At 38.2% G+C, this 26,660-nt stretch overlaps 1 protein-coding gene across 1 annotated transcript in view; it reads left to right on the top strand.

Annotated features, from left to right (window-relative positions):
- The window catches only part of TIAM1 (TIAM Rac1 associated GEF 1), a gene marked incomplete in the record, with an annotated part of 223,878 nt that overhangs the window by 80,168 nt on the left and 117,050 nt on the right, over nucleotides 1–26,660 (top strand). Inside the window, 1 exon segment of the mRNA XM_072398139.1 lies at nucleotides 830–867.

Here is a 26,660-nt window from a genome sequence, read left to right as displayed (position 1 = left end):
AGCTGTATAATATACTCACTATGACGACCTAGTCAAAAACACAGCAAAAAAAAAAATCTTTATGAAGCCTGGACATTCAATAACTTCTGAAGCAAGCTGTGCTTTGATTTGCAAAAAGAAACCACTGCAGAGTTTGTCTTGGTCATTAAGGAGTTCCAAAAGTCTGCAGAACAGCAAAAGATTTCTTCTGCAAGTCATGGGAACTGCCCCTCACCTCCTCAAGCCTCTGTCCTGCACACAAACAAGCAGGGAAGTCCTCATTCGTATCTAGGAGTCATTTGTATGTCGAATGTCCTTAACTCTGGAACTACCTTCAGTTAGTCAGGTTGAAATAAAGTTCAACCAATAGGAAAATAAACATATCCCAGATATACCACCCTATGGGCATAGATGATCCAGAGGAAGGCAAAAAAACAAAAACCTTGTCACAATTTCTTACAGGTAAAAAAAATTCCTTCCTATTTCCATGAGGCAGTCAAATGTTCCCTGGATCAACAGTCTGTTATCTTTACTTTAAAACTTTAATACCTGGTTATTTTCTGTGCTACTAGAAAAGCATCCAGAGGAATTGAAAACCGGCAGGAGTGAGGGATAATATAGGCAAAAGTCCCTTTTACTGGGCAAAATTTACCATTGCTTTGGGAAGCCTCACTGCAAGGGGAATATTTTTCTTTTCCCCACAGTTTGGCTGAAACACTGTAAAACATATATATACATAATACCCCATCTCCTCATACCCATTATTAATGGCAGGGCATTTTGAAACTGAAAGTACTTTTTTGTGTTGCTATTGAAGATGTGTTAATTGGTGGTTGTGTTGCTTTTGCAGGTCCTACATGCTGCTTTGTGCCTGGCATCAATGAATTTGTAAGTACAATATAAAACTTGGTAAATATATTTATTGTTGAATTTTTTACAACTATTCTTTTAAAGGGAGCCTAAGCTTTAAACATTTGTATAAACATATATTTTTCAAAATTGTAAGTTATTGTAGTTCTTGTTTCACCTTGTGCAGTGGTGGGCTGTCTAACATGCCCACACTGGTTGACTATAAAAGAATGTATAATGGATTAGTAAAGTGCCACAATAATTCATATTACATTTCTTCCTGGGGGTTCAGTTTATAAGTTCTGTACATCATTGGTATTGTTGTAGAATCCATTGCCACATACTATATGTAGAGTTATATTTAATATCTATATTAAGTCTTCCATAACCTTCATTGTATTTATTAATCTGCAAAACTCCCATAATGTGTCATCGAATTATAGATGTGCAAAGTGCTAATTAACCAACGTAGGGAATTTCAGGGAAATAAAGTCGCTTCTCAACAAAACTCGCAGTTTTAATTTAGCCAGCAGTGTGTTTGATTAAAAAGTGGAGCGTTAATAAACTTTCATAAAGTCATCAAAGAAAGCAATTAGCATTATGCTGTAATCAACACACTAATTAAAAGGAAGCACCCATGTACAATGAGAAAAATGACTCCCGCACAGAACACAAAAATAACTTTTATGTTCTATTGGGATACGCCTATAGTAAAGGCACATCTGCTTTTTACATTTAAATCTCCTAAATTATTATTTTTTATATTAATATTAAAAACTGCTGATCTTCACACATTTTCCATTTTTGCTGCATTTTATTGCTATTCTTCTGTTACTTAAAACCCCCTCACTACTCTCAATCCATACCTCCCCTCCTATTGTGTGATACATCCCCCACCTCTTAGACTGTAAGCTCTTCTGGTAAGGGTCCTCTCCTCCTGTGTCACTGTCTGTATCTGTCTGTCATTTGCAATCTCTATTTAATGTACAGTGCTGCGTAATATGTTGGCGCTATATAAATCCTGTTTAATAATAAAAATTGCTCAAGATAAACTTTTGCATAGGTTTTGCCTGCGCAATGTGTGCAAACATATGTGACAAAGTTGAGACTGTTGTGTCCGAATATAAAAAGTGCCCTAACACAGAAATAAACCCCGCTATACTCACCTGTACCCCTTCAATCTTTGACCCTGATTGGCCAAGCTTAAATGGCGCAAATCCAGCACAGGCGCATAGGAGTTCTTTCAGTCCCGGGAAGTGCAGGGGAGGTCAGGATTGCATGCACAGTTCCATGGAGCAATCAGGCAGGTTTGAGAATTTATTGCAGCAGGGATATCAACTGTCCCTGCTGCAATAATAACCAGGTCTGATCAAGGATTTTTAAAAGTGATTGGAGGAGTGTTCACATAGTCCACTTTGTTTACTTGGCACCCAATTTTAACGTCTTGGTGTCCAGTGGCTTTTGCTGGTGATTTTAAAGGCACCAAATGTCTGTAACCCAGCAGCACGGTGGCTCAGTGGTCAGCACTCTGCAGCACTGGGTCCCAGGTTTGAATCTCAGCCAGTACACTATCCGCATGGAGTTTGCAGGTTCTCCCTGTGTTTGCATGTGTTTCCTCCTGGTACTCTGGTTTCTTCCCGCATTCCAAAAACATGCATTTAGGTTATTTGGCTTCTCCCTAAATTGACCTTAGACTATGTTAATAACCTATGACTATGGTAGGGACATTAGATTGTGAGCACCTTTAGGGACAGCTAGTGACATGACAATGGACTTTGTACAGCGCTGAATAATATGTCCTATATACTGTATAATAATTTCCAATACAGGCTATAGCATGCATGGGCAAATTACGGCCCATTTGGCTTTTAAATCCAGTCCGCTTTTACACCTAATATAAACATTCTACATCTATCTGATACTGGTCTGACCCTTCTCTAAAAATGTTCATATACAATTTACACTGCATACTAGCTGTCAATTACAATTAGGCATATAAACATTGTAATTATTCATGACTCATGATCAATGTGTTACAATGTCTATATGTGACCATTGTTAGTACACAGTATTGTGAAGGAAGACAAACTCAGCACCACCTAGTGAACAAGCCGAGACTGACGGGCTAATAAAACAATGTATTTCTAATATAACTTTATCTTTGATTTACAGTTAAGCCACATAATTTTTTTTAATGTTTTACTTTTGAGATATGTTTCCACTGGTCCTCCTGACCGCCTCCACTTTCCTGGGCCGTAGGTGACAATATCATTTTTTTGTATACAATTGTATACATAGCATTGCTTTTTCGTGTTCTAAGCATAAGATAGAAAGAGTTAAATATTTCCTATGGGAAATGTAATAATCAGAATTGTCAGTTTATTACAAAAATATTTCCAGTTTTCACACTATTCCTACCAACGTGAACCTTTTATTCATGTTGCTCACGTTGTAGATCAGCCCACGCCTTTTTGTCATTGTAAATATGATTTTCCTGGCGCTTTTCTTTAGTGGTACAGCTGTTTTCTGTTGTTTTTCCAGTCTTTTTTTATGCTTCTCTTTTGCATATTACAAAAGATCAGCTTGCTTTTTTTTTTACGGTGTGTTATTGTTGGATCTTGCACCTTAAAGAATTTTGGAACCAGCAGAGTTCTTATATATATAAATACTAACCAGAATGTTAATAACACTTTGCAATTGTTGTGCATCTGTGCTGCCCATTAAAATCAGTGAAATTAAGAGTGAATTTCTGAGCTTGCTTTGTCTTAATACCTAAATGTATTGATAGCCAACGGGTATTTTCAGAAGATGAAGTTAGCAACTGTAACTCTCATATATTCCAAAAAGCAAGAATAAAAAAGTAGAAATGTTACTGGTGGTTGAGGTTTACGTATACTGGATGTCCTAAGGGACAATGTGCCAACCCTTTAAATATACGTAAGATATGTCAAGAACAAAGAAGAGCAAGGTTTTTTTGACAAACAAAAAAGTATGGTATTCAATAATACATCTCATAAATAGCAATACATCAATTATCAGTTCTGGTGAACCACCAAGGGAGTTGTGGTCCCGTGTGGTGAAGTTCAGAACCTAGGGGGCGCTACACATACAGGCCCTAGGGGCCGCTATACATACAATTGATGTAATGCTATTTATGAGATGTATCCATAAACACAATACTTTTTGTTTCCAAAATAACCCTTTCTCTTCTTTGTTCTCTACATATGTTCCAAAAAGCAAGATTTCCAAAAGGTGCAATAAAGTGGTAAGTGGCCATTTTTTCACCTTTTTTAAAGTGGAATTAAAGTCTGGCAAAACATACAGTATCCAACCCATTTTTTTTAAGCTGGGTGGGAAGAAATTGTAGGTGAGTGGCAGCCCCTGTATTATGACCCAACTCAACAGTATTCACCTAAAAACATCCGAAAGGTTACTGAAAAGAGCGCTGTGGTGCGCCAAGCTAAAAATGGCTGGTGAGAACACTAACAAATTATCAAAACATGTCTAATAACAAAAACACTATTCTTCCTATTTCGCAGTACATTAGTGCTGGGAGCAGCCATTATTAGGTCATATCCTGTTCAGAGGAAGAGCTGCACAAAGACGGAAAATATATTTCTTTATGGTTGGTTCATCTTTGAGTTCTTATTCCTCCATTAAAGTGAAGGGAAAGATCCTTTCAAATGCAATAAATAAATTCACAACATTCTAGGAGGCAAAAACGTTAAAGGCGCACTCTCAGGTAAAAGCAGAAAGTTTAGTTTAGTCAAAGTTAGGACACAAAACTGACACGTGTAGGAAGTCACCAGTCTGTTACAATCTCCAGTTGGACATAAATGCTCTGATGAATTTCACCCGTCTTAAAAATAGGGGTACATCACTCTAAGATATGGACAAGATATATCTGGTCTCTCACCTTCATTAACAAAAACATAATCACATTGCTAAGTGTCCTAACTAATGGATAACACACAGAATCATTATTTAGCTGGAACATCCATGTAGGTTGTTTTCTTGGTTTTTCTACTTGGTAATTAGAAGCTTAACTCCCACTCTATGTACATCAAAGCATTATGAAAGAGCAGCGCACATTCTGCACATGGAAACTCCATTTACCATTCCTATAGACTACTGTTTCCAGAAATAATACTGATGTGGCAAATATTTTGAAGCAGAGGACATAATGAGTTTAAATCTGCTTTGAGTGCTATTGCAACGTTGTTCATCATGGACTTTACTACCTCTTCTTACATATGGAGTTCTTAGCTTCCTTAATACTGGGCTGCCTGGGTATGACAAGCTAAGCAGATCACAACATTATGTCCCCATCAGCTGTACATATTCATCCTTCCTTCGTTGCTTCCTTCACATTTCTGTTTAACTGCTGATAGTGAAGGACATACCTTGTACTTATAGGTATGGGGGAACGGGTGATGCACTTCCCGCTCCAACTAGATCATTGTAATAAACTACACCAATTCCGACCTTTCAACATTCCACAAAACTAAAAATACTTGCATACCAATGCATGGAAAAGCCGATGCTTGGTCAAATCATCACTAATTCATTTTAGGTTTTTCATTGCAACACTTTTATTATATTTTACCAATCATTGAAAGAGAAAGTTTTAACCACATAATTCATGTAAATTGATATGTTTTTTCCTTGTAAAGTATAGTTATGTTTTCAGCTATTATATTTCAAAACTTACAATAAGTGTTCCTTTTTAGCACTTTTTCTGTAGATGAATCAGAATTTAGGTTATGTAACTGTATAATAAGACATTCCAGTAAAATTGTAGTCTTCTGGTTCATGCAAATGCCGCAGAGGAGGTTATATGCTTGAAATTAAAAAAACAAAAAACAAAAAAAACGAATATTATTCTAAATATAAACTTTTTTGTAGCATTTATCTATAGTTGTCTGGAATTCTAAAAATAATTTAACTAATTTTTATATTATGGGTTGGGTCAGGTGCAGGTGATTTCTGGATATGTGCCCATCTTGGTTTACAGCTATTGAGAATCTTAATATATCTGTGCCCATAGTCTGCACAGAAACAAAACATTCATATTGTAGATTGGAACTAAATTAGTTTATACAACCTACTGGTCTGAGAAGGTAGCATCTCCTGGGAGCCACTAGAGGGAGCTCTGGGCAAGAGAGGTACATTACACTTTGCTGAAGTAGTCTCCAAATTTCCTGCTTTGCCCAGAGCTCCCTCTAGTGGCCCCTGAAAGCAGAATGTAAATAGACACAATGACCTGCAGACCACAGTTGGGACACATGCATGCTTTTAGACATAGTTTACACTTATTTAATGTACTACAGGCTTTGTAAATGAAACCGTCAGAAAGGCATCTAAATTTAAACCAACGTATGTTTACCTGCAGCCTTGCAGAGACAGCACAAAGCCCCTGAAATTACTATTTCATTGGTTATTTATACGTTCCTTATGTCTACCTACTTCTGAGCTTTTGTGAATAAATTTAGTGTGGGTTAATGTAGAAAACAAAGCAAAGAGATGAATGGGGTTTTGTTGGGTTATGAAATGTGCATTAATCTTCTTTTACCAGCACACGAAAAGCAGGCAGTATTAAGCCTACATTAGCACATTGTTTTTTGAAGACAATGGACCAGATTTATTAAAGCCCTCTAAGGCTGGGGAGGGAACACTTTCATGAGTGAACCTGGGTGATCCAGCAAACCTGGAATGAATGTGGTCCAGGACAGGGCTAGCAAAAAGCAAATGACTTTGAGGAAATTTATTTCAGGTTTGCTGGATCTCCCAGCTTCAGTGATGAAAGTGTTTTGTTTTGTTTTTTGCATGCCCAGTGTAGGCACTGTTGGTGAACATAGATCAGCATGACTGGGGAATATAATAATATATATAATAATTAGCTCCAAAGCACATTAAGTCATCAAGGAATGAAGGGTAAAGCTTTGTACATACATGGGATGATTGTCGCTTGAGATGAAAAGTCATACTTGTCCCTGTGAAAAATATGGCTATTGTACAAGCAGATTTATGAATGACCAATTGGTAATCCTCCTTTCTTTTAGAAGAGAGTGCTGCTTGCTCCCCTCAGCCCTGTGTACAGCACTCCATTCTTCTGTCACTGGAAACTATAGCAAAAAGTTCTTTCCATTGACCGTAATCTGACATCGATCTGCTATCTGCACAAGGCTTTATGGACATAGCCAATTTGAAACTCCACTTTGGATCCTACTTAAAATTGGGAAACAAGGGACTGCAATGGCCAATTCATTCAGGAAACCCTCAAATATTTTGCAAATGAAAGAATTCTGGAGTCAATCAGAATGCAGACAAAGAAGTACTTATTTCTGCTATAGGGGGCAATATCCACTTCTCCTATTGTTTTCTCTGTGCTTTACTTTCATTAGTTGAAATAATGCCTTTACATGCAAATCTTCCTTCTGTTTATATACAGGGATATCACCTCATCTTTATATGTAGGCAATGTTTGAATATAGATTCAGTGTGTCCCTGTTTTAATGTACAGGTAGTCCCCGGGTTAAGGACATCCAACATATTGATGACTCCTAGATACAAATGGGGCTTCCCTGCTCCCTTGTGTGCAGGACGAAGGCTTGGGGGGGGGCGGTTTGCATGATTTGCAGAAGAAAACCTTTGCTAAACACAGCTGAGGTTGTGGGTGATCCTAGGGCGGTGAGCTCTTTCTGCAGCCTCTTGTAACTTTTTAATGACCAAGACAAACTCTGCAGTTGTCTTTTTGCATAGTAAAGCACAGCTTGCTCCAGAACTTAATGAATGTCTAGGCTTCATAAATATTTTTTTTTTGTTTTGTTTTGTTTGTGATTAACTCACAGTGAGAATTTTATACAGTAACTGACACGTCGCCTATTAGTATGTTGAGACAAACATCTGTTCTAATTGCATTTATTAAAATAATGTAACTGTTCTGACTTACATACAAATTCAATTTAAGAACATATTTACCGTCCCTATCTCGTATGTAACCCGGGGCCTACCTGTACTGAAAGCAGCAACAATTTTCAAGAGATGTGCTCACTTTTTTACATGATAATATCCTGTGAATAAATGTGTATTGTTGATCAGTTTGCTCCATGTATTGTAAAGCACAGACTCTGACCTTGGCTTTATTACACGGTGCTGCGATCATCATATGTGACAAATTTTTCTAGCAGCAGATTGATATCCCCAATCACTCCCCCCATGGAAACAATTAGAGAATTATTGGCAGTCCTGATTGGTAAAAGCCATGTTATAGAGATGTATTGCTAGACTGTAACCCTTAACCTTTAATATATAAACACCTGGAAAAAGCTGTATATTGTAATAATGTCATGAGTGTGAAGAGACGACTTCTTCATAGTGAGCCCGTGTAAAGATCTGCTGATTAGTGACATGAGTAATGCCTGAACCTTCTGCTGTGCCATCAGAAAATACTTCACTTTACGTTGCTATGTACAGTAAATATTTCTGCAGGTTGGAAGAACAGTTCTGGGTTAAATGTCAATTAAGGAACTGCTGATTCAAACCAAGAAACAATGCAACTGTGCTAAATTCATAAAAGCCGTATTTATTTACCATCATATGAATATTATATAATCTCTTGCAGCTGGATTCAGAAGCATTATGCTATTCTTTTGGATTGGGATTATCATATTTTGGGATTATTATAACCTAGTAATACATAATTCTAATTTGTGGAACCACCCTCTCCTGCTCTATTGTGTGGTAGTAAGCCTGTCTTTGGGGATCAAGGGAGGACTAAGCATTCAGGACCATTTAGATTATAAGGATATTAGTTAGTTAAAATGTAACTACTGGGGGGAAACAGGACAACAGCTACTTGTTCTGAGACATCAGGGGGGCTTCAGCTCTTCAACTTTATTTGCAAATTTTGCTTGAAATGATTCAAAAGAAAAAAAGGTTGAAAGTCAAGCAAACAACCAAATGCATGAATACAAAATAATTCTATCACATAAACTGATACAAACAATGACAAAGGAGAAGAGTCCCTGTCTTAAAGAGCTTACAATCTGTCATTTACAACACTATATTAAGTTTGTGCTTTATAAATACAGGTATAAAAGTAAGGGATATTATTATTATTATTTTTATTATTATTAGTAAAGTATTTTTTTGTTCTTTAAATAAATTATATTGCTCTCTATTGTTCTTTAAATAAATTATTTTTTTTGCCAGCTTGGTGTTGGCAGTTAAGCAATACAACATGGTCCCATCCCTGCCCCCAGCTTGTAATTTGACAATGAAGAAAAAGCAGAAGATTAATGTGCTCATCCCTCTGCTCTCCCCTTCTATGAATGTATTCCTTGTCAGCACATGCACTGCACTACACCTGACTAGAAGTCTATGCACATAATCAGAAGTCTGATACCATGTATTAATAAACTGTATCTGTATAGCGCTAACATAATATGCAGCACTGTACATTATATTACATTGGATTTGCCACAGCGCTAATATCTGTGGTTATCATTCAGTGCCGGACCACTGTAAAGCTACGTACACACGGCAGATTTTTATCGCCCGATAATCGGCATTGGCCAAATATCGGGCGAAAATCTGCCGTGTGTACAGTCGGTGTCATCGTCCATCGTCCGAACGACCGACCTGCCGGATCCACGGACGATGGACGACGACCGATCCAATGAAAGGGAAGGGGGAGAGCGCGCAGCAGGGTGCCGCTCCGTCACTCTCCCCCTCCCCTCTCCATAGAGCATGAACGGTGCTGTATGTACAGCACTGTTCATGCATCGTGCAGTCCCTTGTCGTTGGAAAGGATCGTGAAAGATCCTTTCCAACGACAAAAATTGCAAGTGTGTACGCAGCTTTATCCTTTTTTCTCAACACCTGGCCATTCACAGAAAGCCTTGTATTCTGTGAATTCTTATAAATGTTGCCGTGTTATTAATGAATTTTCCAATGGTCCCGTGGTCCTAACGGATGGGGCACCCTGGGCGAATGCTTAGGGCCTCAACCGACTCCAGAGCAGCAAGTGACATATTGGCAGGGGTGCTGGAATGCTATACCTGGGGCCCCACTTCATTTTTGGCCCATTTTGGCAAAAACTGTTTTTGGTAATAACCTCATTGAAGTTGGCTAAGATTTAGGCAGCACATTAGTTTCTTGGTTGGTCCCCAATGTCCCCTTCCCTTTGTACTGTCTGTAAAGACTGTAAAGCTGTCTCCATAACATCCTCTTATAAAAGGTATGGAGAGCCACTTGTATAAATCACCTCATTTTATTCAATTTTCTCTGCTCTTGCCCGTGTCAAGAACATTGACTTGCAGGCTTTGAGCACACAACCAGTTAAATCCATTGAAAAGTAGAAAACCTAACTGGCAGCATCCTGAAATAGCCACAGCAGTGGCAAACACACAGGGAAAATAGCACATTTTGTTCTTTATTTATGTGTCGAAAAAAAGCAGAACAATCTTTCAGTTGCTAGGTGACCAACGGATCGGATGTTCTTGTTCTATAGAGGTGGGGAAGCTAGTTGGATAATGCCTTGGAGTATATCAACAGTTGTTAAAAGCCCGCGTTCAACTATTGACTGGAAGGCTGAATGTGCTTCATCGCACAATTAGGGCCATGGAACCTTTATTTCACACCCGGTGAAAGGTCTTGTTTTATTTGACGATGTGTAACAGGGGCAGCTTACCTGTGACCGGCAAGAGAATTACTTTGTAAAAATGTCATTCATGATTCTTCTTGTGCGGAGTATTTTCCTGTTAGGCTGTAATCATAATATAGACATGGTGAAATAAATCAGCCTGCGGGCAGCATTGTGGCTCAGTGGTTAGCACTCTTGGCTATCTGCTTGAAGTTTGCAGGTTCTCCCTTTGTTTGTGTGGGTTTCCTCCAGGTACTCCGGTTTCCTCCCACATTCCAAAAACATGCAGTTAGGTTAATTGTGTTCCCCCCAAATTTGACCTTAGACCGACTGCATTAGGGGCATTGGATTGTGAGACAGCTAATGACATGACTATGGACTTTATGAAGTGCTGTGTAATATGTTGGCGCTATATACCGGTAACTACTGTGTAACTAAAATAATTAGGGATGAGCGAACACCTGGAAGTTTGGGTTTGGCCGAACTTCAGCTCAAAGTTCGGGTTCGGGTACCCACAATCGTAAAGTTCGGTACAGACCCGAACTTTACAGTTCTGGTTCACTCAACACTAACATTAATAGTTAGTGGGTAAGGATGAGCGAACACCTGGAAGTTCGGGTTCGGCCGAACTTCGGCTCAAAGTTCAAGTTCGGGTCCGGGTACCCAAAATCGTAAAGTTCGGTACATACACTTTACAGTTCGGGTTCGCTCAACACTAATAATAATTTTACAGTGTATGAAATCTGCAACTGTTCCAGTTTGTCCAGGTTATTGGTTTGTATTTTATACAAGGAGAGTTGGCAACCTCAATGGTCTTGCATTAAAGAAACAAACTGGGAATACACCAATGGGACTTTCACAACAGTTTTTTTCCATAAAATTTTCAACACTTTATTGCAAAAAAGTTTTCAGTAAAAACAAAGTTACAAAGTGCATCCTTTATATTGTACGAGTTATTGGAAGGTAGTTAGTGAAAATTGAGATTTTGACATATATTTTTAATATCAATATTTGTATTGAATACGTCATGATACATGGCAATAACAGTAATTTCTGTATTGTAGTGCTGAGATACATAAAAGTGTTGAATTGTATCCCTGAAGAAGTGGACTCTGTGAAACGCATTGGTTAAGGAAGGATAAGGAATAATCTCAGTATTTGTACCATGCAAATATGAAATGTTCCTAATATTTTATGGACCTTTTTATTGAAAACTTTTTTGTAATAAAGTGTTGAAAATGTTATGGAAAATATTTTTTGTGAAAGTCCCATTGGTGTATTCCCAGTTTGTTTCTTTAATGCAGTTTTAATTGGTGTGTTGACAGTATTTAAATGATTTGGGATCCTATAGGAAAAAAAAAAAACCTTAATGGTCTTGTGGAAGGACCATAGAAGGCCCTCTTTTTATGCTGCTTTATATAAATCTGTCAAACACCCTGGCAATCATTCTGAGCATATGATGAGAAAGACCATATAGGTTATCTTCATATGTCCAAATGATTAGCTGACCCGGAGATATCAGCAGCTGAATTGATATGGAAATCTAAACTGGGTGGCTTCACCTAACTATCTTTTCATACAAGTACAATAGACATGTTAAGTTGCGTACACACGTAAGACTTTTGTTGTTGGAAGGGATCCTTTCCAACGACAAAAGACTGAAAGATGAATGGATGAGCGCTGTAAATACAGCGCCGTTCTGCTCTATAGAGAGGGGAGAGCGAGCGAGCGGCACCCCTCTCCCCTTCACTTGCATCGGGGTCGTTCATTATTCGTCATTCATGGATCCGCCAGGATGGATCTATGAATGACGTCAGACGCCGCTGTACACACTCCAGATTCTTGTCCAATACTAGCCTTGAACCGATAATCGGATGATAATCATCTGACATGTGTATGTAGACTTAGAGTTACTTATTACAATCTAATTGTATAATATCTGTACAAAAATATCTGTATAATTGTATTTTTTTTTTTTTTTTTTTTTTTTTTTTTTTTTTTTTAGATCTACCATACCTATGTCAAATAGAGCTAACATTACCAATTTGTTCAATCTGTATCTGACCAGGTTGGCCCAAATGCTACCTGGTTGTTAGATCCAACCCATAAATGACCAGTATTGGATGTACCTACAACGAAGTGTGAAGGCCTAATATAATCCATCTATTTCATTTATTTTTAATTTGTTAGGTTTTTCGAACATAATTTACACAGCCGAATGAACTGGGTGGGATTACTCCACAAGGGTCACATTATACTGAATATCGAAAGGAGGTTAAGGAGTTGGGTAATTGGTTATTGCAACATGTTATATTTTACATGAGAAAAGAGACCATGGAACTTTTCTTCATAAGGAAATGTAGTTTATCAACTGGGAAAGTGCAAGGGGCCCAATTCAATGTTTAAACTGAAAACGTGTGTAAAGGCTGTATAAAGTCCAGAGAACCCCAGTCTGACACTTAGGCATTCATGCAGCAAAATAATCACCAAATATTCTTTTTTATCCGTTTGAGAAATCCAACTATATAACTATTGATCCTGGCAGAAGACCAATGAGCCGAAAACTTCCTGTACTCTGTGCTGCATTCTTCAATTTAATTGTGCACTGTAATATATTTCATGCATGTTATTTACTTGTAAAAACCCTGAGACTGCTGCTGGTTGCTGCCATCTTGGATGTGATACAGCACCCCCAGCAATTTTTAGAAATCTCACACAAGTGGCACTCTTAAGCTCCACCATAGCAGCTACATAGACGGTTGTGTAAGGAGGATAAATGAGTGGCAGGTGAGCTTGGCCAGCACAGGCAGTACTTGGACCCTTCCAGCACTATAACAATTTTTCTGGCAAGCTCAAAGACACATTGCAAGGGAATAAAAAGAATTTATGAAAAAGAAAAATGTAAGCTTGCAATTTAACGGCTTCATTTTTCTGTGCTTTTACCTGCTATTTAATGACCATTTCTTTTAATATCCAAATAATCACCTCATCTATTTGTGTTTTCTCACCCCAGTATATTATTGAGCCACAGTTTTTTTTCTTAATGTCACGGTGACAATAGAAGGCTGACAGAATAGATTTACTGAGCAGTGAAAGTGCCTGTTGGTTCAGCGGTGTACATGGGTTGAATGGATGTGTTTGTGCATGAACCTGGTTACTTGATATCATGGGATAGGAAGAGAATGTCTCCCGCTGGGACGTCTCACGCTGGATGTATTGTGTTGTTATGCAGATCGGTTGAGGTGAAATACTGTACACAGGCCTGTACTTGTCCCTTGGCAGATTGCTGGATGACACTGTATGGGCTGTGCACAATTCTCTGTATAAAACACATCTATCTCTTCCCACCCTGTTGAGCCAGACAGAGCAGTTTCTGATAGAGCGTCTCTGCACAATGGTAATGCACGCTTTATCTATATGGGCGTATATGGGCCATAGAAAGGTCGTAGCCCCACATGGCTTCTCACATTACGCAATGACCAATAAATTATAAGTAAAGCCAAACATTTTTGGATTCTTTAGAAAAGCTTTGGTTCCTCTCGTATTTTTAAACCACCTTTGGGGCTGTTTACCATCATTTTTTATTTTTTACACAGAACCAAGAGTGTAACTACACCTCTTAGACAATTATCACCAAAAAAAAAAAAAAGAGTTCCCTTTTTAGCAATTTATTTAACAAATTAAGATATTTGGAATGCATTATTTATTGCTATATTTGTGGAGAAAAGGGAACACTCTTGGTCCAAGTGATATAGTAGTTTGATTGACTCTGGATGGGGAGATGTCTTACTACCAGTTCCTTTTGGCCAATAGGGGCATCTATCACAGCAGTGGGGCCGCAGCACAGAACAAATGGTGAGAAAGGGTCAGATCCAGCACCACCAACCAGGAAGCATTATTATTATTATTATTATTATTATTAATAATAATAAACAAAATTTTTTATAGCGCCAACATAATGCGCAGCATTGTACATTAAATAGGGGTTGCAAATGACAGACAGACAGTGACAAAAGGAGAAGAGGACTCTGCCCCAAAGAGCTTACAATTTAGGAAGCATGGCATTGCAGAGCATTCTAGAGTTTTGGATGTCCCTTGGTTCTTAGCAGTTGCTTATGGAAGATGCGAGGCTGTGTGCAGTCCCCCATTTGGGGGACTTTTCAATTTTCTTATTAGTTGTCAGTCTATTGGTCTGACATTCTTAATAAAAAATATTTTCTGACATTAATAAAAAAGAAAACGATTACTGCATATAACCACAATGCAGCAGAAGTGTTATCCCACCCATGATGTAGTATAACACTTTTGGTAAACACAATACACTTTACATGTGTTAAAGCGTTGAATGGCACATATGTTGCATTGGACCACAACTCATGGAAAGCTAAGGGCACGTTCAGACTTGATTTGGGATCAAGCGATCACCTTGCCAGCCATTTGGTCAAATGCACCTCGCGCTGGTTTCTAGAGAACTTTCATCTGCACATGACAGCTGTGGCAGTGAGCGTTGTGTTTTATTTTTAATTTTGGGGCATTTCCTGCCATACATTTACACCTTAATGCAATGCACATTAACATACAAAAAAAAACATGTTGATTCACATACCCTAATGTATTACACCACAGTAACAAAATGTGAATTCAGCCTTTTAATTAAATTTAAATTTGTTTTTGTTTTTGAAAAAACAATACAGAAGTAGTGAAGACACTTGAAGTTTTTTTCTGTAGTAATCCTTCCAGGTTTGTGGAACTGGAGGTGTGGCAGGATTTATTCTTCCCCAAATCCCTTCTACTAAAAGGTGATCTTCTTTGTTCTCTTAGAAAGTTGGGAGGGATGTGTAAGTGGTGATTCTTTTTTCTGTTTTCACTCACAGATTTACTTTAAATATTTAATCTAAGACAATCCTATTTAAACAAAGGGATTTCTAACAATAGAATCTTCTCTATTCACAGGGAAACTGAGATTGACAGACAATTTCATACTATCCTAGCATAAAAAAACACAACGCTATAAAATTGCTACGACTTAATCCAGATCTTCACGTACGCCAAATAAATTGAACATCTGAAAACCCTCCATCAAAGATTAGAGACATAGAGAATTTTATATGATTTCGTGCAGTTTTAACATCCTCTGGAGCTGCTACCTGGGCTTTTTTTTTTTAGGTTGCAAATTTCAGGCCCCCAGTGGTGATTTCCCCCAGGCAATTAGGCGGAGCAGCAGGAGCCCAGCATACATGCCACTGAAGAGGCACAATATCCCACAAGCTAGAGTTGTCTAGTGTGACTAAATACCAAAAGGAGAGTTAAACAGATAAAAAGGAAGGAGGAACAGAGGAATGGGAAAAAGGCAGCTCACATAGCACGCCCACATTGGCCTGTCTCATCTTCATATGAAACTTAGTGATCCCCTCCCAGTGCTGCCAGCCAGCACAAGCACTGAGTTGTGAAAGCTGTTCCATTTGTGTGCAGCATGTGGATGGGGACAGCCAGGGAAATCATGAGCACAGGGAAACAATGGGTGAGTTTTCCCATCATTTTTTTACATTACTTTTTGCTTTGACGTTTACCGTCCAACAATTCCTTAATGGTTCTTTTGCTGGTGTTGCCTTTTATCTCTCGTTGAGCTTTTCTTTTTAGTATACTGTGTTATTATTATAATAATAATAATAATACTGTGTTGATGTTTTTGTTTTATTTCTTTTACTATGCTGTGTTGATGTTTTTGTTTTATTTCATTTACTATGCTGTGTTGATGTTTTTGTTTTATTTCATTTACTATGCTGTGTTGATATTTTTGTTTTATTTCTTTTGCTATGCTGTGTTGATGTTTTTTGGTCTTTTTTTATCTTGTCTGTTTTCTGCTTTGGGATTGTGTTTTTATTTTAAAATTCTGAACAGCAAAAAGTCCGTCATTTGGCATTTATTGGTATACGGATAGCTCTATTAAATAAAATCACAATACTTCTTGTTGAGCTTTTCTTTTAGTATACTGTGTTGATGTTTTTTTTATCTTTTACTAGGCTATGTTGATGTTTTTTGATCTTTTATTTTATCTTGTTTATTTTCTGTGTTGTCCTGTCTTTATTTTATAGTTCTGAACAGCAAAAAGTCTGTCATTTGAAATTTATTGGTATGTGCATAGCGCTCTATTAAAAAAAATCACAACATTTTGCACTATTGATGAAGTTTATTTTAGAGTTACTGTTTGGCTTTGATTTCAAGGGGTTGACTTTTAATCCTTCATCTGTGGAAATGGCTCAGGCTTTGAAGATTGATCAGCTTCACAACCAAATCCTTTTTGTATTAAGTCTTGCCACCTCTTCCTTTTTTCTTTTGAACTTTAATGAGGAATATTGAGCATTGTAAAAGGTACTGGATTGCCTTTGTCCTGGGAGAGTATATCTTGGATTTGTTTGTTTTCTGTACTTTAATTGATGTTAAATTCCAAGTATTTAGGAACCCAATGAGGTTTCCATCTGCAACAGTTGTTACAAGGAACCAATTTAGTCTCCCTGGAAATTGGTTACATTGTCAACTATTTCTGGCATCATTTTCTTTTTAAATAATCAACTTGATTGGTTGTTGTGTCATGTTTGCCTGTATAGTTGGACAGTTCAGTATCTTTGACACTGTTGTGTGTATTTTTTTTTTCTTTTTGTGTTGTCTATAAACACTGATGATATAAGAAGAGCATCCCTAGCTATAGGCATGCAGACCTTGCTTGTTTGTTTTCAGGCAATTGCAGCGGCCCGGTGATTAGTTACATCTAAACAGGAAACATTTAAATCTCTGCACATTTGTTAAATATAACATTGCACGTGCTGGAGAGAGGAGAAGTTATGGCTTTGTTTGACCTGCGATTGTTCCATGATCTGCAGATATTGTATTAGTGGCATGCTGTTATGGTTAACTTTGTACTCTTAGGGCCCATTCACGTCTAATGAGTTGTGCGCGCTATTTGCACGTTTCCACGCGTTGTGTCAAAGCAGCCCATTGAAATATGTTATTATACCAGAACGCACCTCAATGCACGGTTCACATCTGTACATTAGGATGCGGTACCACGCGCATGTGTTTAGGGTGCTTGAGATTTAAAATTTGTTCCATTCTGGAATGAATGAGCCCTTGGTGATTTGACTGCTCAAGTTCGATTTTGTGTTGATTTGGATTACCTAAGCCTAAGCCTGAGTCTGATGATGATTGCCATACTATTGATGCATTCAACCTGCAAATAAGGATGTTTGTCCTGTGCTGGTCTGAAATAAAAACAAAGGGCCAATTATGAATACATGATCCTTTGCAAATCCTAATTTTTCTAAATGTTGGGGCCCCGGCTTGTTACCCTCTGTTGATTTCTGTGGCACATTACAGCTCTTGTTGGCTCAATTGTCCATGGATGGATTACTTTGTAACAGGGCCAAGTTAGGAGTTGATCACAACTAAAATTTTTCACCTTCATGTTATTATTGTTATTATTACAACGTATTTATATAGCGCCAACATCTTACGCAGCGATGTACAAAGTTCATAGTTATGTCACTAGTTGTCCCTCAAAGGGGCTCACAATCTAATGTCCCTACCATAGTCATATGTCTTTAATACAATCTAAGCCAATTAACCTAACTGCAGGTTTTTGGAATGTGGGAGGAAACCCACACAAACACGGGGAGAACCTGCAAACTCCATGCAGATAGTGTCCTGGCCAGTGTAGGAACCAGGGACCCAACGCTGCAAAGGCAAGAGGGCTAACCACTGAGCCACCGTGCTGCCCTGTTGTGTGTTGAATTTTGCATTTTGTTACTTTTGATGCATTTCTCGCGTACATATGGTATGTTACTGACAGACATGTCATATAATCTCTTGATTGGCTGGAGGTGACCCCTTCAGGGGTCTCTGTATATACTCTTCCTCTTGTCGTTTGTCTTTGTTTGGAATGTACCTTCCCATCCCCCTCTTTGCTCTGTCCATGGTTTCTCCTCGGCTTTCACACTATAGTGTGAGCGGTAACATATTGTGTGAGCTATTGATGGAGGAAGGAATGCTGGAATGGATACTGTGGAACTGACAAGTTTTTATTAGTTTACTGAAAACTTTTAACATTGTGACACATCTGCTGTGCGTTTAGGTATTTGTTTTGTTTTACTCATTTACAATGTGATGACACTATAAGGGGAATGGTAAACCATTGACATCAGTCCTTGCTCAAGGAACTTACAATCTAATGACCATACCACATGTGGTTACTGAATGGCCAGTTTTGGTGGAAGCCAATTCATTTACAGCTTAGATTGTGAGTGAAAACAGGAACACCTGGAGGAAACTGATGAAAACATGGGGAAACCATTCAACTTTAGGCAAATAATCAGTTTCCAAGTGCTGCAAGGTGGCCATGCTAATCACCATATATACACACAGTTAGCTATAAAGATTTTATTTTTGGATGTTTCTGTAGATTTCAGGATGTGGTCAGCCTGGCTGCAGAACATGTTGGCAGAGTGAGTGTCGATGATTTCCATAGCCGACAAATGCTGAATGTAACCCTCATCTTGCTGAAATGGGAAAAGGAAGTTCTTTACTACATGGTAATGGGAATTACTATTACACAGTATTTTTATAGCAACAACATATTACACAGCGCTGTACAAAGTTCATAGTCATGTCACTAACTGTCCCTCAAAGGGGCTCACAATCTAATGTTCCTACCATAGTCATATGTCTTATATACAGTCTAAGGTCAATTTTGGGGGAAGCCAAATAACCTTAATGCATGTTTTTTCAATGTGGGAGGAAACCGGAGTACCCGGAGGAAAACCCATGCAAACACAGGGAGAATCTGCAAAAACTCCATTAGAATTGAACTAATACTGTTTTTGGGTGCCAGTTTTTGGTGCCCATTTGTTGTGTTTGGGCATGATCCACCATGCTTTACTTATGTGCCCTTACCCATACACACCTTCTACTATAATGAATCTGCTGTAGTCTTATATTGCAAAGTTTTTGTTGCAGAGGGTGACAAACTAGAAATATTTCCCCATACTTCCTGTCCCAAAACCAGACATCTCTGCAAAGTTTAGGGGAATCTGTCATCACAAACACATTCCCCAATGGAAGATTTAAATTCTCCCTATGTTCTAGTAAAACTGTAAAATGTTGTTTATTCTAACACTCTGTTCACGTATAGTAAAAGTAAATCTAACTAGTGAGAATGCAGAAAACAAAATCCTAACCTGCTATCCAAAGCAGAAAAAAACAAAACATTTTATCTAGGCAATAAACTCGTTGGAATATATTGACCTACTGTTGTATCTCTGCCTAAAGCTGAGTCCCATTGTAAACAATCTTTCTGGTTCTGGATACAGTGGGTTAGGGTCTAAGCTGCTGTCAGGTCTTTATTGTATTTATTTCTGTATTCCTGTTGGGGACATCCATTTGCCCCATTTGTTTCACCCAAACATCGTCTCTGGGGAAGAAAATGAATTGTCACTGCACATCAGTAGGGGGGAAAAATTCAATTTCCAACACTTGCGATCATTGTCAAAGGTGTAATTTTCCTTGCTTTGGAGGAGATTTTCTCTCAATTGCTTTTCTGGGATAGGAAGTGAAGGAAATATTACCAAATCAGAAATAGAAACATGACTGTCTCAGCCCTTTCCTACTCTATGCACAGCTAACAAAGTTTTGATTTGTACTCATTTAAAATGGGTTCATTTTTGACCCACAATTTTGTACAGGTTTGTAGATGAAGATTCTATGATCCCTTTCAGTCTCTATTTCCCCGATATTGATAAACAGACAGTCATTGTTATTCATTGTTTTTGGAATGCTGCAGCGTTAAAACATCGTCACGGCACAAAATTGCCCATATAGCATTATGAATGAGCTATTTGAGGAAAAATTATTGAAGTAGTCATGACCTGGAAAATATACGTTACTCATTGTAAACTATTGCTGAGATTAAAGTGCTGTCATTGTACAGCCTGACAATACAAGAGAGCTCATTGCAGCTCGCCTATAGAGAAAAGGTTACAGATCCCAAAGGTTGGCAGCCTTCGGAATTTATTCATTTTGCTGATGAGTTTCCCATTGGGTCCAACGGATCGACAAACCTATCTAAAGGCATTCACACAACAAGCATACAATGCTGCTAATTCAGAGGCAATGATTTGGTGTGGTCAGCCTGTATAACAAAGTATTGCTTCTGGCAGGATCTTCAGGTAAGAACTTTTCAACAGATTCACAAACTACAATTTAAGAACTGTATATGTTAGATCACGATGATGAAAGAACGGTTATCAGAAGATGTATTGTAAATATAACAGACTGTTCTAGGGTGAAATAGCTGATAAATACAGTTTAGAATTTTTACAAAGGAAAAAGCTTTCCAAAACAGCAGAACATGTTGGTTCAACAGAAAATAAATATGATTTCTTTCTCTGCCACAGCTGGTAAACTTTTTCATCTCGGTAGTTTTAAATAAAGGGATTTGATGCTTCCAGCAAGAGTAAATGGTATGGCAATTAATATCCACAATCCATTATAGTAATTACTGGAGTTTTTTTTCATTTGCAGTTCTTTACAATAGTCTCTTTTAAGCGCAATACACACAGCTTATTCCCTTCTGTCCACAACCACTGTGCTTACCACCACTCAACCACAGGCTTAACTCAAGGTTAAACATAGCTGATGACAGCTGTGTCTGCAAAAAACAGCACTTCTGATGGGGTCTAATTCAAGGAAACACAATAAAGGTTTCTTACATTATCTATTTCTAGTTAACATAATGCTGCCAGCAAGCAATAAAACAATGATCGTAGGTATTGGTGGTATCAGCTGGGAAGGAGGTCATGATCAGGAATTGATAGGAACCTGGCCAATGAACAGGATATTGGGGGATGGGGGTTGATGGATCGTAAATAAATTATTGAGCTCTTGGGCTTTGATCTTTTTCACTTAATCACACCCAGCCTTCAGTGAATGTTTGGTGATCTTTTGCTACTGCACAGAGTGGGGCCTGAAGATATCCAGGTCAGTTGCACTGAATTTGTTTTATATCTGGTAAACTTTTAAAGCGAGACTAATCTTATAAAAAAAAAAAAAAAATGCAAACAGGAAGGTTCTTTATTGCAGGTAGAACATGGAATCTCCCTTTTGTTATTATTTTACACAGTATTTATATAGCGCCAACATTTTGTGCGGCGTTGTACAAAGTCCATAGTCTGTCACTAGCTGTCCCTCAAACGGGCTCACAATCTAATGTCCCTACCATAGTCCTATGTCTTTATTACAGACTAAGGTCAATTTTTGCAAATAACCCAACTACATGTTTTTGGCATGTGGGAGGAAACCTACACAAACACAGGAAGAACTTGCAAACTCCATGTAGATAGTGTCCTGGGTGAACCTGGAACCCAGCGATGCACAGGACAGAGTGCTAACCACTGAGCCACCATGCTGCCCACGCTCAATAAAATAAACTTACATGCTAATTTAATTTTCCTTAATTGCACTCATTTGTGTTTGCTCCACTGCAAGCACAACTTTCGTTACCCGGTCCTCCCCTGGGTTCCTGATCTTCAGCCTTCTTTCTTATCCCAGCATGAATAATGTAAGTCTTGCGCATGCACCATGAAGTTCAATAATTCTGGCACCAAGGGGCATGCCAGGATACCCTTCTCACAATTCTTTTTGTTTCATAACTTTAGTTCCGCTTTAAATTCCCCATTGATTGCGCTCTAGACAGAAGAAAACTCCTTCACCATGTGTGTTCTGCTTTGTAACCAAAGTCAGGGAAGCTGTGGGCCCTGGCAGTGCGCCAGTCCAGATGAGCATGGGCAGATTACTCAATGTCCATCATGCTTTGTGAGAGGTTTCCCTGTCTGGCCAATATTTACACTGTAGCAGTAGAGCTAATGCTGTGAAGGGGGGAGGTAGGAACTGTAACTAAGCTGTTTCTTGGATAAGGTTTGGTGTATTTTGCCTCTTTTAGAAGAGCTGTACTTGTTCTGTACCCCCAGACTGTTTGCTACCTTTTTCCATGGGAACATAGCCTATAACAGGCTAAAATGTCATTCAGCTGCCCAGGATATCTCTATCTGATACCAAATTATTATGCTTCCTGTCTTTATAATGACTAGATACAAAAAAAAAAAATCACTATGAGAGGTTTAGCTAAGGCTGACCATATACGGAATGACTTTACAATTCAATCAAACAGTCCATTGATCTTTTTTTTTTTTTTTTTAGAATCAATCATTTTTTTTTAAATTCCAAAACTGATAGACCAAAAAAGATCAACATCAAATGTAGAATAAAAAAATAAATAAAACAACTCAGGTTGATTTGTTGTAAAGCTTTCTGTTGGACTGAATTTTGAGCAATCATACGTACGGTTATCTTATTGAGCAAATGAATAAAGAGAATGATATGCATTTCACTTTATTAAAAAAGAATACTTTTCTTTCTCTTTTACTGTTAATAAATCAGCTTGGTAATACAAGTCTGTACTCCAAACCCTTGTCGAAAAAGCCAATCAAGAATTCCCTGATATTCTCTTTTTGTTCCTTCTGGAATGTTGCAGCCCAATCCTGCAAGATAACCATACATTTTTTCATTATGGAGATTGCTTGTTAGTCACTTTGATTCCTTTTACTCTTCATTGTGCTTGGTGGGGTGTCCTGTACTCCTGAGATAACATGGCAATTTATCAGCCAATGACTTTAATCAAGAGGAGAGCACTGACAGCATCAAACACAAGCGCTGACTGTCTGCAGACACAATGGGATAACATTTTCTCACTCAGACTCCTATACCGCATAATGAGACATTGATACTTGTCTCCCAAAGCCCTGAGTCATGTGACCCTATAATGTTCATTATCCCTAACGATTAGGCCATCTTTTTCTGCAAGTGATGTCCTGACCTTGACTGGGGCTTCTGATAGAGGATAAGGAAGGTTATTATAGAATGGAAGCGAGCAATAATTGCCAGCCATGCCATTTAGATTGAGATAATACAGTATCTGTGGCCCATGAAATTGTTTAATCAGAGGGTGATTGATGTGTAAACTTTTCTAAAGGCATTGAGGGAATATATATATATGGCACTTTTCAGTAACCACCTAACTGTTTTGGGAGGTTACTGAAGAGCTGGGTCACAATACAGAGGCAACCACCCGCCCACAGCTTCTTGCCTACAGCTTCTGGGTTGAGTTCAAACCTGACAATACAGAAATGGCCAAACCATGAAGAATTTGTGATCAATTGACCATAAATAAACTATAAAATAATTTATATAACATTCTTTTCAAAGCAAGTTAAACCAAATCGGTGTCCGTGCCGTTGGGCTGTTTGGTGTGGCTTACTTTACAGCAACTTTATGGTCTGAAAGGGACAGTAAAGCTTCTTTTATGATGTAATTGATGTGCTTGACATATAGAAAACTCAACATATGGTAACACAGAGCTACCAGTTTGCCATTCGTTGTCACTCTGTACCACTTAGTACATTAAATACGACAATGCACCTAAAGGACAGAAATGAATGCAGTCATGCATTGTAGCAATACATTGTACTGTTAATGCACACAATGAGAACTTAATATTACTTCCCATGTGTGATGTTCTTGCATATCTAATATTATGTGACGTGCAGTTTACTGTACTCGGAGGTAGTTTGATCAACCGTGAACAGTTTTAATGAACAGTTTAATTTTTATTTATTTTTATGCAAGATCCAATGGGACTTTGACTTGATTACTGGTTATTAAAGTAGCTTCAAATCATGGTTGGTATATGTATAGTATGTAACTATGCCCCATTTTTTAGAATTTAATACTTCTTTACACCTTTTTGCATCTCAATGCTGCTGATTTCATGCAGCCACCTCCTGTCTACATGCATGTACTCCAATAAAGGCTGCATGACATTTCCAAAGGTTGGTTTGATATTGACCATCATCAGAATCCTTCATAACACAGCAGCACAGTGGGGAAATAATAACCGAGCTTGGTCAGCCTAAAAATGGGAGGTGCTGAAGAGGAACCTTTATAGGGGGGTCGCTAGGTATCAATTTATTACAAGCTGCAGAATTGAAATGCCTTTAGCATGTTGAATCTTATGAGATATTAGCGATCGAGGTTTGCGTACTTTTGAGAGTATGAACAGCTCATTTTTCTCAGTATGCTTCAACAAACCTTTTAAAAGCTTTTTAACTGCCGTAGTTAAAGCTCTGAAGTTTTAACAGCAGCTGTTATTTGACAGTGGTCTCACGGTTGTCTTAGAGACATTTCTTCTCCGTAAAAAATGTGGAAATGCTGAGGCACTTAAAGAACTTTAATTACTGTTAAAATTGTAAAGAATTCTCTCGCCAGCTTGTCCAAATCAAATGAGTATCTGAAATGATGATTAGGGGTTCTTGAGGTTTTTGACCTGTTTCTGGTCATTGCTTTTATCTTCTCTTGCACAGTTAAGGGGTCTTGGTCTATTAGCTTTAGGTGTAACCTACCAAGTGCAAAAATTTAAATTTCACATTGCCTAATTTTGTAGACCAGTGGTTAATGCTTTGGTTACACCAGCATACATATAAACATTCTGATATGGGGACACCTTTTTGTGTTATTATTATTATTATTATTATTATTACACAGTATTTATATAGCGCCATCATATTACGCAGCGCTGTACAAAGTCCATAGTCGTGTCACTAACTGTCCCTCAAAGGAGCTCACAATCTAATGTCCCTACCATAGTAGTGAAAATACAAGTTTGCTCAATAGGCTGCTCACTCCTAGTAAGCGACTCACCTTTCCCCCACTGGAGCCTGGGAATCGCTATTATTTCCAGGTATTGGAACATGTGATTCTTTTTCTTTTACACTGCAACCCCTGAGCTGTCAGTTGCCGGATTTTAAAGCAGCCATTTGGGGATTGGGTGATGTCCTTAGCGCTGTCTATACAGTGTTACCCCAGACCCTTTTAGCTGGGTGCACCACCCGGCACTTTTCTTTTACCACCCGGCTGTTTTTGGTTGATAAAAGGGTTCAGTTTGGTCTTTCCCTGTATTACTTACTATATTGCTTTACTGTTAGGCTGTACGAACAAATTTTATTGCCTTTTAGTGTCTTTTGGTAAAACATAGAACAAGGTCTTCGCTGTACCAAGGCACCATTGCCAATCCTGATGTCCCACTTATATAATGAATGTGAAAAGCCCTTTTTAATATTTGCAGTGGAGAATTTGTGTTGATGCAGAACAAAAATGGTAAGTGAGACTACAGGACTCGGGTTACTTTAGAAAGAAAAATAAACAGAGCTCATATCATTTTTCATGGGAGGTCGCTATCAATGCAATCGATGTGCATGACCTGTGTTACCATAGAGCAGTGGATGATCAGTATGTTGCTGCAGGCACCGGTACTCTTTATTGGCTGGGCAGACACCTGGGAATAGTTTGGCATTCTTGTATCACTCGGTATCCATGCCTCAGGAGTTGTCTCAGTGATAGATGGATGAGCTGAACAGAAGGGTGAGGTCACCTGTCTCCTCGGTGCTTATTAGAAATGAATCTCACAGGTTAAAGACTACCTTTTAGTCTGATTTACATCACCTCAGATTTGATTATTACAAAAAGTTTTGTCAAGGTTTTCATGTTCTTCATATCAGCTGAAAGCCCTCTATTTCCCTTCCAGTGTTCACTACTGTCATATCAATGGCAGTGTTGAACCCAAGCAGGGTGGGAAAAAATTGTAGGTGGGTGACAGCCCCCGTATTGTGACCCAACCCTTCAATAACCACCCAAAAACAGCCGGGTGATTACTGTAAAGTGCCGGATGGTGCGCCTGATTAAAAGGGGCAGGAGATCACTGAATGGGAATTTTTTAAAACATATACATATGAAAAGTCCGTCTTTACATTATATAGTTGCACCTAACCCAATGATCTCAATAGCCTCTGTGCCTCCTGCTTGACTTGTATCTATTCTGTAAATATTTTCACTAACTACTTCTGGACATCATTAGCCACGTCTTGCAGAAAGCCGAAATCTCCTTTTAAAGCCTTTTTTGTGAATCTGCTTATTCAGAAGATGATGTAGAGGGGAATTTTTCTGCAAATGTATATAGAAAGATTATATACATATATGACAGGACAAGATACTCTCTATTTAACATAATATATATTTACATAATAAA

This window comes from Pyxicephalus adspersus, chromosome 1 (assembly GCF_032062135.1).
Source record: "Pyxicephalus adspersus chromosome 1, UCB_Pads_2.0, whole genome shotgun sequence".
Taxonomy (NCBI): Eukaryota; Metazoa; Chordata; class Amphibia; order Anura; family Pyxicephalidae; genus Pyxicephalus; species Pyxicephalus adspersus.
This window is presented reverse-complemented; position numbering and strand designations above follow the sequence as displayed.